This window comes from Bidens hawaiensis, unplaced genomic scaffold (genome assembly GCF_021521415.1).
Source record: "Bidens hawaiensis isolate Kalapana, Puna unplaced genomic scaffold, B.hawaiensis_p1.1 tig00010467_1, whole genome shotgun sequence".
Classification (NCBI taxonomy): Eukaryota; Viridiplantae; Streptophyta; class Magnoliopsida; order Asterales; family Asteraceae; genus Bidens; species Bidens hawaiensis.
Window position 1 is genome coordinate 886,162 of NW_027491799.1, and position 13,568 is coordinate 899,729.

At 38.8% G+C, this 13,568-nt stretch overlaps 1 pseudogene; it reads left to right on the forward strand.

The window, feature by feature from the left end:
* Nucleotides 1-11,635: 11,635 nt before the first annotated feature.
* Nucleotides 11,636-13,430, forward strand: LOC143535347 ((R)-mandelonitrile lyase-like; annotated as a pseudogene).
* The last annotated feature ends 138 nt before the right edge of the window (nt 13,431-13,568 follow it).

Sequence of the window (13,568 nt, forward strand, 5' to 3'; positions counted from 1 at the left end):
AGCTTGTTTCTACATTATTTTTAAGTATTATTTTTATTTAACCTTAACAAACATATTTTTTATACACTAATTTACAAAACATCCTGTTATGGTACTCTGCTAATCACTATTCATTATCGTATTTTGATCTAGTAAGTGTTTCCATGAATCCCAACAACATGAGCAACCCGTTTGATAGCCAGCAAAATGACCCGAATAACACATTCAATCCAAAATCCCCCCCTTTTCATTTCACTATGGATCAAAACGAATGATTATTCATCTAAATTTTTTTTAACCAAATAAACAACCCAAACAATTGAACTACCCGAACAACCTTTTCAATCCAAATATATTTAACCATGACACAAGAATTAGTTTTAATAACTTGATGTAATTTTTGTTTTTTACCTTATTTATGTCTTCTTGCATTACCGTTTTAATAGTTTTATTTTTATTACTTCAATTTCTATATTTAAAAAAATAATTCTACAAAAATAATAATTAGGTAATTATTACAAGAATTTCTTACCACTACAATAAAAAATAAAAAATATATATAAATAATACTAAAATAAATATAATTAAGTAATAATTACAATAGTTTTGTATCACTACGGGTAAAATGTAAAAAGCCCCTAATACGCATGTCTTTGCTTAAATTCGTTTTTGTTTTCCTAAAAGTCGAAGCTAAATAATCAGTTGACGTATTGACACAATTAAGAAACACGTGAAGCGTGAATGAGTGAAAAATTTTCTTTAAATTATGCTTAAGTTTGTTAATTTAAAATAAAATAATCTGATTAGGTGGGGCAATATTTGATTAATTAATATTAGACTGTGTTGGTTAATTGGCGTGTGATAAATAAATAATTTAGCAGCCGAGTGAGAGTTACCCCTTAACCAATCTTCTCCATTTCCTAACTTTATATCTTCTTATCATAAAATAAATGGCAAGTGTGAAAATCTGCCACTTTATTTAAGTGTTTGATCACTTTGATTACTTCACACAATAAAATAAGATACTTTGTCAACTGCCATATTTTAGTCTTGCGATACCAAACAAACGTTCACGGGTTGGGAGACTCAAGTTCGATTCTTGAAGCCAACTGGTTTTACTATAAGTTGGATAGAGACCCTGTTAAATGCCATTTGCAGCCTGTGGGTTTTCCTGGTTTGAACGACTTAGCCTTACCCTGAACCTGCGGGCCCGGTTCAGACAACGTAAGTGGTTATGTGTGGGGTGTTGGGACTCTCGACATGCTCAGGGGTGCGATCCATCAGATACGAAATTCGCCGTTCAAAAAAAAAACAAACGTTTACTTGACCGGATCGGATCGGATCATAACTGCCTACATAACTCTTTTGATTAGATGTTCTAAAAGTGACATTTTTAGGCCGCCTGATTAAGACGCAAACCAGTTAAATTGATGAAATAAATTAGTGATTGGATCATATTTTCAAATTATATTATTGTTTACTTCTAAACTTGTCCATCTAATCTTAATAGTTTTTTTTTCAACAACAAACACATAATCTTAAAATCTACTTCTAAAATCTACCTAATAATTACTTTGTGGGCCTTAAGCATGAATCCTTTAATGAGAATCACCTTATGATAAAAATAAACACCTGATGGAAATTATGGATGATGCTACTATACCAAGAGACTGTTGACAAGCATACGCTATTAAATAGCTAACCAACACTCAGAGCAAAAGAAATTATGTGTTTGCATTAATATAAAAATTTGTTTGAATATGATATATTAGTTGTGTAAAACTAAGGGAATATTGTAGAAATTAATATTTGTGAGGAAAAAAATGAGATTATCTAAATACCATATTTTGGGTGTAGATTAGTTCAACTTTTATTATTGGACATCTAAAATGACAAGAAACATATTTGTGATTTAAGGAAAAATGTTAAGTTGCGTACTGTTGGAAATTTTGTACAATAATTAATATTTATTAGTATTTATTACTAGTAAATAAATTAGTAACATGACCAAAAAGTAAAGATGAATGTGATATCAATACTCTAAAGTGTGTAGTTGAGAACTTAAACATTGGTAGAAAGGGAAATGAGTTTATCTCACATTGGTAGAATGCTTGAAAGCCGCATTAGTATTTTTGGTGGTTGGACCGGGTACTACGACAAGTGTCGACGTGAGGAACGACCTTGTGACAAGTGTTGGTTGATTTGATGAGTCAGCGTGCCATGTGTCGCGACCAGGGAGTCAGTGTGCCACAACATGCCATGTCGTGACTGAAGGTGAGTCAGCATGCTAGTTGTCATCTTCTGGTGGTCTGCGCACCACACGCTGCCACGTGTCCTGTGACTCATCACATGCGTTGCTATATATAGGAAGCTCGGGTGAGCAAATTTGGACACCGAAACCCGGATAAGTCACATCATGTATATACACTCGACCTGACCACACAACGCCAAACCAGTTCATGTTCTCAATTCCAACTTTCATGACCCCGAACTCGCGTTTCAAATATGGTTCGGGTGCTAGGGTAATCCCGGCAGTACATACTGCTTCGGCTGTTGTACCCTGGGAAACAGACGGGCTCACGGAGGTGGCCTGAAATCTGTTTTAAGGGACCTCTGTTTAACAGAAATCCTCAGCCACAACCGGGAACCACAGTTTGTTCAATTTTGCAGCTAGGAAGGTACAGATGGCTTCATATGATCAAGACGGGTTCACCGAATGAAGGAAGACATGACTCGAAGGTGATGCTCGGGTCTCGGTGAATACAAGCTAAACGACGTGAGCGCTGTTACTGTGCGGTTTCAAGAATTTGTTATTGGAGCACAAGTCAAGGTCCTCAGTATGAATCAAGATATGTATGTATGTTATATTTCATATTATTCTCATTTAAATTTATATACGGTATATGTATTACAATTTCCCAAATTGTATAAAGAGATTATTTATTTGTTTTATTAATATTATTTAATAAATTGTGACCTATGTCCTACACGTCCAATATAAACAATCTTTTAATGATAATTGTTGTATATATATATAACATAATATAGCATCTTAACTACTAGTGATATCACATCTTAGTTATTTTAAGTAAAGAATGGAAATGTTAATAATAAAAAAACGTGAACAATGAAATAAGTCTTTATTATTTGTTATTTAGTTTTTTTTATTACTTTTATCATATCTTGTTGTAGGGGTATGGTACTAAAACCCGGTTCTACGACCCTAAATCTATTATGTTTGGCTTATTTCATTACATGGACTAATACGATGTTATTGGGCCGAGGGGGTTTTGTGGAGGTAACCCTAACTGGCTAGGCCCATTAGGGTACCATGATGGTGGCCATGAGACTCTATATAAGGAGGTCTCCACCTCCTTATCATGGGTCATGCTCAATAAGAGCCACCACCACTTTTTGTGTCTGTGAACAAGAAATCCTCAGGATATCTTAGCAGTCGCCTCCACACCCCCGAAAACCATTGCAGGTCACAGGCGCAGCCGCTGAAGAAGAAGATCAAGACGTGGTTCGTTCATCTCAAAAATCCGTGGAAACATCGTCATGGATCAGGTAAGATTCATTTCGTGCTTCGACATTGGCGCCATCCGTGGGACGGCAACTAACTGCCCTTCGATCTTCATCTCGGCTGTCAGATCTCTCCCAAGAAAAACGCAGATCTGGAAGTTTACAGAAAAAGGCTTCAAAGCTTGTTCTATTTAAAGCTCAAAAAGATCCATAGATCTAAAAAGAGGCTTCCGGATCTGGGCAAGAAGGAAAATCCGTGATTCGAATGATCAGATCTCCGAATTTGTGAATCTATGATTCAGGATCTCCGAATCTGTGATGGTTTTAAATCTGCTCCGAATCTTCAGATCTGTCCAGATCTGATTTACAGATCTAGGTCTAGATTACAGACCTGGATTTTAGGTCTAAAGTTGCAGATCTGACTTTTAAATTGCAGATCCAGAAGTTACTAGACTTCCGCCGCCATGTACGCACGCCCGGGGGTTCTCACTCCGCAGCCGTGCATGTGCCGCCGCGGAAACCACCATCTGGGTTTTGCGCAAGAGACCTCCGCCATGCACACGCACTTGCGAGTCACCACTCTATCGCCGTGCATGCGCGCATCAGGCTACGCGCCAAAACTTCAAGGTTGGGAATCCTCCTAATATCCCATATGGCTACGCGCCAAACTTCAAGGTTGGGAATCCTCCTAATATCCCATATGGCTACGCGCCAAACTTCAAGGTTGGGAATCCTCCTAATATCCCATATGGCTACGCGCCAAGGTTGGGAATCCTCCTAATATCCCATATGGCTACGCGCCAAACTTCAAGGTTGGGAATCCTCCTAATATCCCATATGGCTACGCGCCAAACTTCAAGGTTGGGAATCCTCCTAATATCCCATATGGCTACGCGTCAAGGTTGGGAATCCTCCTAATATCCCATATGGCTACGCGCCAAACTTCAAGGTCGGGAATCCTCCTAATATCCCATATGGCTACGCGCCAAACTTCAAGGTTGGGAATCCTCCTAATATCCCATATGGCTACGCGCCAAGGTCGGGAATCCTCCTAATATCCCATATGGCTACGCGCCAAACTTCAAGGTTGGGAATCCTCCTAATATCCCATATGGCTACGCGCCAAGGTTGGGAATCCTCCTAATATCCCATATGGCTACGCGCGCCAAACTTCAAGGTTGGGAATCCTCCTAATATCCCATATGGCAACGCGCCAAGGTTGGGAATCCTCCTAATATCCCATATGGCTACTCGCCAAACTTCAAGGTTGGGAATCCTCCTAATATCCCATATGGCTACTCGCCAAACTTCAAGGTTGGGAATCCCCCTAATATCCCATATGGCTACGCGCCAAACTTCAAGGTTGGGAATCCTCCTAATATCCCATATGGCTACGCGCCAAACTTAGGGGTTGGGAATCCTCATACCATATGTTCACGCATCACATATGCTCACGCATATTACACATGCTTACGCATCACATGCTTACGCATCACATGCTCGCACATGTCACAGTCTACACGCACGCGCACGCAACATCTGCGCGTGGCGCATAACACAAAACCAAAGTCTACGCGCACGTGCATGCAACATCTGCACGTGGCGTGTGACATAAAGTAGCCCGTAAGTCGCCTCACGCGCAGCCTTTATTATTCACAGCTCATAAGACGCCTCGCGCGCAAGCTGTTATTATTCTTACAGCCCGTAAGTCGCCTCACGCGCTGGCTTTATTATTCACAGCTCATAAGACGCCTCGCGCGCACTCTGTTATTATTCTTACAGCCCGTAAGTCGCCTCACGCGCTGGCTTTATTATTCACAGCTCATAAGACGCCTCGCGCGCAAGCTGTTATTATTCTTACAGCCCGTAAGTCGCCTCACGCGCTGGCTTTATTATTCACACAGCTCATAAGACGCCTCGCGCGCAAGCTGTTATTATTCTTACGGCCCGTAAGTCGCCTCACGCGCAGGCCTTTATTATTCACAGCTCATAAGACGCCTCGCGCGCAAGCTGTTATTATTCTTACAGCCCGTAAGTCGCCTCACGCACTTTATTATTCACACAGCTCATAAGACGCCTCGCGCGCAAGCTGTTATTATTCTTATGGCCCGTAAGTCGCCTCCCGCGCAGGCCTTTATTATTCACACAGCTCATAAGACGCCTCGCGCGCAAGCTGTTGTTATTCTTACAGCCCGTAAGTCGCCTCACGCGCAGGCCTTTATTATTCACAGCTCATAAGACGCCTCGTGCGCAGGCATTATTATTCTCAAAGCTCGTAAGACGCCTCTCGCGCGCAGGCTTTTATTATTCTTAGCTCGTAAGACGCCTCATGCGCAGGCTTTATTATGCTACAGCTTGTAAGACGCCCCTCGCGCGCAGGCTTTTATTATGCTCAGCTCGTAAGAAGCCTCTCGCGCGCAGGCTTTATTATTCTTAGCTCGTAAGTCGCCACTCGCGCAGGCTCTATTATTATAGCTCGTAAGTCGCCTTGCGCGCCAGCTTCATTATTCTACAAGCTCGTAAGTCGCCTTGCGCGCCAGCTTCATTATTCTACAAGCTCGTAAGTCGCCTCGCGCGCCAGCTTCTTTATTATTTTACAGCTTGTAAGCCGCCTCACGCGCCAGCTTCATTATTCTACCAGCTCGTAAGTCGCCTCGCGCGCCAGCTTCTTTATTATTACAGCTCGTAAGTCGCCATGCGCGCAGGCTCTCATTATTCTACAGGCTCGTAAGTCGCCGCACGCGCCAATTTTATTACTTTCACAGCTCGTAAGTCGCCTCACGCGCCAGCTCAATTATTATTCTTATAGCTCATAAGACGCCTCTCGCGCGCAAGCTTTTATTACTTTCACAGCTCGTAAGTCGCCTCACGCGCCAGCTCAATTATTATTTTCAAAGCTCATAAGACGCCTCTCGCGCGCAAGCTTTATTACTTTCACAGCTCGTAAGTCGCCTCACGCGCCAGCTCAATTATTATTCTCAAAGCTCATAAGACGCCTCTCGCGCGCAGGCATTATTATTATTATAGCTCGTAAGTCGCCTCACGCGCGAGCTTTATTATTATTATAGCTTGTAAGTCGCCTCGCGCGCAGGCTTTTATTACAACATGTCACCATCATGAAGAAAGCCTCTCAAAACTTAGACAATAAAGACAAGGCCAAAGAAAAGGGAAAAAACCGCCTCACACCTTATAAAGTCCAGCGCTCCACCTAGACGCTTGCGCGCCCAGGAGCAACACTGGACTTGGGGGGGCTTGTAGGGGTATGGTACTAAAACCCGGTTCTACGACCCTAAATCTATTATGTTTGGCTTATTTCATTACATGGACTAATACGATGTTATTGGGCCGAGGGGGTTTTGTGGAGGTAACCCTAACTGGGCTAGGCCCATTAGGGTACCATGATGGTGGCCATGAGACTCTATATAAGGAGGTCTCCACCTCCTTATCATGGGTCATGCTCAATAAGAGCCACCACCACTTTTTGTGTCTGTGAACAAGAAATCCTCAGGATATCTTAGCAGTCGCCTCCACACCCCCGAAAACCATTGCAGGTCACAGGCGCAGCCGCTGAAGAAGAAGATCAAGACGTGGTTCGTTCATCTCAAAAATCCATGGAAACATCGTCATGGATCAGGTAAGATTCCTTTCGTGCTTCGACTCAAGAGCATGGTGGAAAGGTAGAAAGACGGGAAGTAGTGTATAGTTGTTACTAAAGTCACAATTTTTTAATTATAAAAATATGTGTTTCCATTTAAAAGTCATGAGCATTTTAATATTATTCAATTGTTTATATAGTAATTTCTTTAATTTTTCTTCATTTATGTCAACATTGTTATATTTTCGTTAGAAATCCTATAATGCAATTAATGCGAGCATAACATACAATTCTATAGTTAATATTTTGAGAAAATAATAAATAAAAGATATTTACTACACAATCGTTCAGGCACACTCTGACGAAACTGCATGTTGTACCAAGATGACTTCCGGTTGCCTTATCATGCTCGGAATCCATTACCGAACTAAACAAGCTTCAAAATTATACAACGTATCTCTAGAAAGTACAATTTTTTTTAGGATATCTTCAAAATAGAAATGTGGGTTTGTTGTGTTTTTATGTTACAATTAAAAGTTGGACATATGAGATGGGTAATTTGAAAGTCGTTAGGAAAGAAGAAGGTAAGAAGAAGAAGAAAAACAAATGAGTTTTTCAATAAAAAAGATAACTGACCACTCAAATAAAAGCTATATCACCAACAAAATGCATTGCAAGCCGGTAAGGCTAGAAACATAGATGTAATGTTTAAAAAAATCAAGACCATAACTAAAATTAGATATTGGATCCTGCTAACCATACACCGCATGTCCTCTATACCACTCGTATAAGGCTATAAGAGTTGTATAGTTTCAGCTTTTTGTCAAACATTATTGCTGTTAGCAGGGCCGTCTCTTATAACAGAAAAAAAAAGTGGGCCCGTGACATAAAAAATAAAAGACCCTAAAATACAAACTTAAAAACTATAACATAATTTAGACAAATGTTATAACGATAAAACAAAAACAAAAGTTTTTTTTTTTAGCAAAATGATCTAGCTACAAAATCAAAATAACATAAATTAATTCCATTAACTTATTAACATAAAAAACATTAACTTATCTAACTTTTTCAACTAATTAATATAACTATTAACTAATTAATGAAAACTCAGAATTTAAAACCAAAAATCTAAAAGTCTAAAATTAAAAGTCTAAATTGTTAAACATATAACATATAATAATTGTAAAACATAAACATATAATATGTTTAACCTGGTTTAAGTGTGGCCGGTAAAGAGAAATTGTAGAATTTAACAAGGTCGCGTTGAAGACTGAGTCAGAGGGTCGGATCTCGGCGATGGCGAAGAGCAGAGCCGCAGAAGTTGTCGACGAAGGGAAGAAATCCGGCGAAGCTGCGAAGGAAGAAAGGCAGCGTCCAGTGATTGAGAGTTAGGTTTAAGTAGTTCGATGCCGGTGCTCACGAGTCACCTTTTGCATTTGATTGAATTCATTGATTTTCACTATTATTTTTTTCTTTTTAGCTTGTTGGGCCTTTCAAATGTAAAGTGCCATACATATAATTTTCTTTTAAAAATCCTTGGGAGCTAAAGAGGAGTAGGTCTGGGACTTAAGCCCTCCCAGCCCACCCCCATAGCGGGGTCTGGCTATTAAATATACAAGTTATATAAATGTATTTGAGTCGTATATAGTTATACGAGGCGTACAGGGCCTATAAGAGACATATAGTTCTTCAGTGATGAACATTACGCATCCCGTACTATACAATATGTCAGGGTCTACACTACTCGTAAAGGTATATGCAAAGATCACTAGTGTCGGATTATCACTACGTGGATTTTTAGTGCAATTAGTTATATATATATATATATAGGGGAAGGTTAACGTAAAATAATCGCTTAACGTACATTACGTGCGCGACATACGTTCAGCTAAAACGTTTAAACCTTTAAATGTTCAAGCCAAAATCTAAAACGTCCAATTCAACTAAACAACCTGTGACGAGTTTTACGTTTTTCGATGAATTTGTTGTCGATGGTGATGATGGTGACGAAGAGTGTTGATGGAGTCGGTGAGCGGTGGAGATGGAGATGGATTGAGCGGAGACCGTTTTTCTAGTGACGGGTCACACATAGGAGATCGTGGGCAGTAGAGATGATTTAGGGTTTCTTAAAATCAAGGAGTTGAAGGAGGTGTGCTGATGATGACGAGTGGTGGTGGAGACGGATTGAGGGAGAGGGACGAACAGATGAGTGTAATTGTGATTTTGGGTTTCTGAAAATCAACGATTCAAAGTGTCGCGTGCGTAATGTACGATAAAGGATTATTGTATTGGATCCTTTATCTATCTATCTATATATCTATATAGGAAAGTTAACTTACAAATGAAATTAGCGTGCTAATTGTGAGAATCAAGTAGAGTAATTACATATATAAGTAGAGTAATTATGTAACTATGATGTAATTACGTAATTACTCTACTTGATTATCATAATTAGCACGTTAATTTCATTTGTATTTGATCCAAACCCTATACATCTTATCTTACTATACTATTAAAGCAGTATAAGTTTTTCACATGACATTCAACTAGCATGTTTACATAGGCTTCCAACTCATCAATTTTTCATTTATATAATTGCCACATGTTAATTTGAACATTAATTTTAAACATTAACTCTTATGTTGAAGAAAGGTTAAAAATAAATTGTTAAAAATCATCATTTATTGAGTAATAAAGAAAATTAATTGTTTTCATTGTTATTTTTTTTTTTAAATTTTGAGACTTTGTTATTATTTTTATTTTTTGAATTTTGAGAAATTACTTATGAACGTTTGGACTGGATGTTTGGATTGAAATGGTGGTTTAAGTCACGAGTTTTGGATTATTTTATTGCTTTATTAAACGCGCGGTTTAATTAACATTGTAATTGTATCTCATTGTTATATTCATATTTTTATCATTTTTTATGTTGTGTACTTAAATGTGTTATAATTTCAATAAAAATAGTTTTTATAACACACAACTTATGTTAAAACATCTACATGTTTAAGCTTCATAATTTATAACATATGACTTTGGTAAGTGATGAAGTTTTAACTAATATGTCTTTTTTGTTTCATGATATAAGTTAGAAATATGTGACATAATTTAAAATTATGTTTTAAATTGTTATTTTTCTCTATTTGTCTTTTTATGTTTGGTTCTTTTAATTAAAATAGCAATGTGATACCTTATAATAATAATAATAATAATAATAATGCTAGATTATCAGAAGTTTACAATTCGTTGAGATTTATATAACAGACACTCGCGCGCAGCGCGCGCGCGCACACACCCACACACACGCACGCGCGCGCGCGCGCACACACCTACACACATAAATATACTAGATGTTATCCCCCGTATTACGGGGGTTGTTTTACATTATTCGTTTTTAATATTTATATATGTATATTTGGATTTTAATTTTATTTATTGTAAGAAAGTTAATAATTAATATACTTGAGGGTTGATAATGAAATGGTTTCACAAATAAATGATATGCTATAACCCGAATTAAAAGCTATCTGGGTTTGGTGATACCTATTACCCGTTTATTTTCTTTATTATAAAACTGTTTCTTAATTATAAATAATATATTTTTTTAATAAAATAGGATATTAATTTTTAGTATATTCCTATTTTATAGGATTTTCATATCAAATATTTGATGAGATTAATTTTTAATATAACGAGATGTTATAACCCGTTTAAGAGTTATCTGGGTTTGGTGAGACTTTTACCCATGAATTCGGGTCAAATATTTGAGAAGTCTTCATTTACAAATAAAACAATCTGATGGCTTGAGAGAATGATTGTTTTACATTTTTCGTTTTTTAATATTTATTTTTTGGATTTTAATTTTCTTTATTGTAAGAAAGTTAATAATATACTTAGGGTTTGATGATAAAAGGGTTTCATAAATAAATGATATGTTATAACCCGTTTAAAAGCTATCTGGATTTGATGACCCATGACCCGCTTATGTTTTTTACTATAAAATTGTTTATTAATTATAAATAATATATTCTTCTTTTTAAATTGGATATTAAATTTTAGTATATCCCTATTTTATAGGATTTTCATATCAAATAATTGGTAAGATTATTTTTTAATTTAATAAGATGTTATAACCTGTTTAAGAGTTATCTGGTTTGGTAAGATCCATACCCATGAATTTGTGCTAAATCAATAAAAGACCTCAATTTAAAAATCAAGCAATCTGGTGGCTTCCACAAAATAAGGGAGCGACCACGTTACGACACGTAGGATTTTAGGGGTTTTGTTTATATATATTATATATATATACGAAGTTTTATATGTTTCCTTTCGTGTGTAACATGGGATCTAAGCTAGTGTTTATGTGTGTATATATATATCAACACCTTCTCTCCTCAAGTTCCAAATATTTTATTTACTGAAAACTAAAAGGACAAGATGCATTCATAACCTAACTGAATTTCCCGCCAAAAAACTGAACTCAATATCCAGTCATCACCAACACCATTTCAGATCTTGATCTAAAATCCGCCATTAATGGAGTCAATCATCTTCATCCTCTGCTTCACATTCATCCTCTCTCTAATTCCATCAACCTCATCTCAAAGTAAGCATTCTGCATTCACATCTCACACTATAATTTTCACTCATCTATTCGAATTATTAATTAATCTTATTAATCAAAATTATGTTAAATTAAAACACCAGGCCCTCCATACACGAAATTCATCGTCAACGCAACGGAACTCCCGCCGGAGGACTGGTTCGACTACATAATCATCGGCGGCGGCACCGCCGGCTGTCCGTTAGCCGCCACAATATCCTTCAACCACCGCGTACTCCTCCTCGAACAAGGCGGAGTACCGTACACAAACCCTAACCTCATGCGACAAGAAGGCTTTTTCTCCACACTCCGTCAAATCGACAGTTCACAGTCTCCGGCTCAATCCTTCACTTCCGAAGAAGGCATCCTCAACGCCAGAGGCCGTATCCTCGGCGGCAGCAGCGCGATTAACGCCGGCTTCTATAGCCGAGCCGACGACGAGTTTTATAACAACTCAGGTATTAATTTTGATATCAATTCACTTGAACGGTCGTACCAGTGGATTGAGAAAGCTATAGTGTTTCAACGGAGCTACAGCCGTTACAATTAGCGTTACGTGACGGTTTATTGGAAGCAGGTGTACGGCCGTTTAACGGCTACACGTTGAAACACACTCACGGTGTTAAGATAGGCGGTTCAACATTTAACAGCACTGGTCATAGACATAGTGCTGCAGATTTGTTAACCCTAGCTAGAGATAATAATATTGTGGTTGCGGTTTTCGCTGCTGTGGAACGGATATTATTCAGTGGCACAACTGCCATTGGGGTTGTGTTTCGGGATACTGCGAACCGGTATCATCGCGCGTTGTTGAGGAAGAAAGGTGAAGTGATTGTTGCTGCTGGTGCAATTGGAAGTCCACATTTGCTTCTGTTAAGTGGGATTGGGCCTAGGGGTTATCTTTCGTCTTGGGGGATTCCGGTGGTGTGTGATTCGCCATCGGTAGGGGAGTTTTTGTATGATAATCCGCGGAATGGAGTGTCGTTTCTGTCGCCGAGTTTACTGGAGCATTCTCTCATACAGGTGGTGGGCATTACGGATTCCGGTGCTTACCTTGAAGCGTCATCTACGGTGCGCCCGTTTCACCCGCCGGTTCATTCGAATTTGAATTTCAGGCGGCAGCATTCGGCTCAGTGGTACTTTAGTGTGGCTAGTATAATGGAGAAGATAGTTGGACCAGTGTCGGCTGGGTCGCTCCGGTTGGCTTCGACGGAGATTACGACGAGCCCGAATGTGAGGTTTAACTACTTTAGTGATCCGGTGGATTTGGAGAGGTGTGTGAATGGGACACGTAAGATTGGGGAGTTGCTTAAGACGCGGGCCATGTCGGGGTTTAGGTTCTGGAACTGGCCTGGTGCGGATTTTAGGTTTGTGGGTCCGCGGTTACCGGAGAACCAGTCGAGTGATGAGGAGATGGGTGAGTTTTGTAAGCAGACGGTGAACACGATATGGCATTATCATGGTGGGTGTGTGGTGGGTAAAGTTGTGGATTCGGAATTGAAGGTGATTGGTGTTGGTTCGCTTCGGGTGATTGATGGTTCAGTGTTTGCGATTTCTCCTGGGACTAATCCACAGGCTACTCTGTTGATGCTTGGCAGGTAAGTTTGTGTTTGATTCAAGTGTAAAGTGTTGGTTGAATTTACTGACTGGTTATTGTTGGTTTCTGAATGTTGCAGGCATATGGGGTTGAAGATTCTAGGAGGCAGAGTGCAAAAGACAAGTGTTTGATTTGTTCATGTTGTTATGTGTTAATATTACACCACTTGTTTCTCCATGTGTTGCATATATTTTTGCTTTAATAAGCCAAAGTTTTATACCGATCATCAAGAAACCCATGAAACTGAAGGTTTTTCCATAATTTTTGAT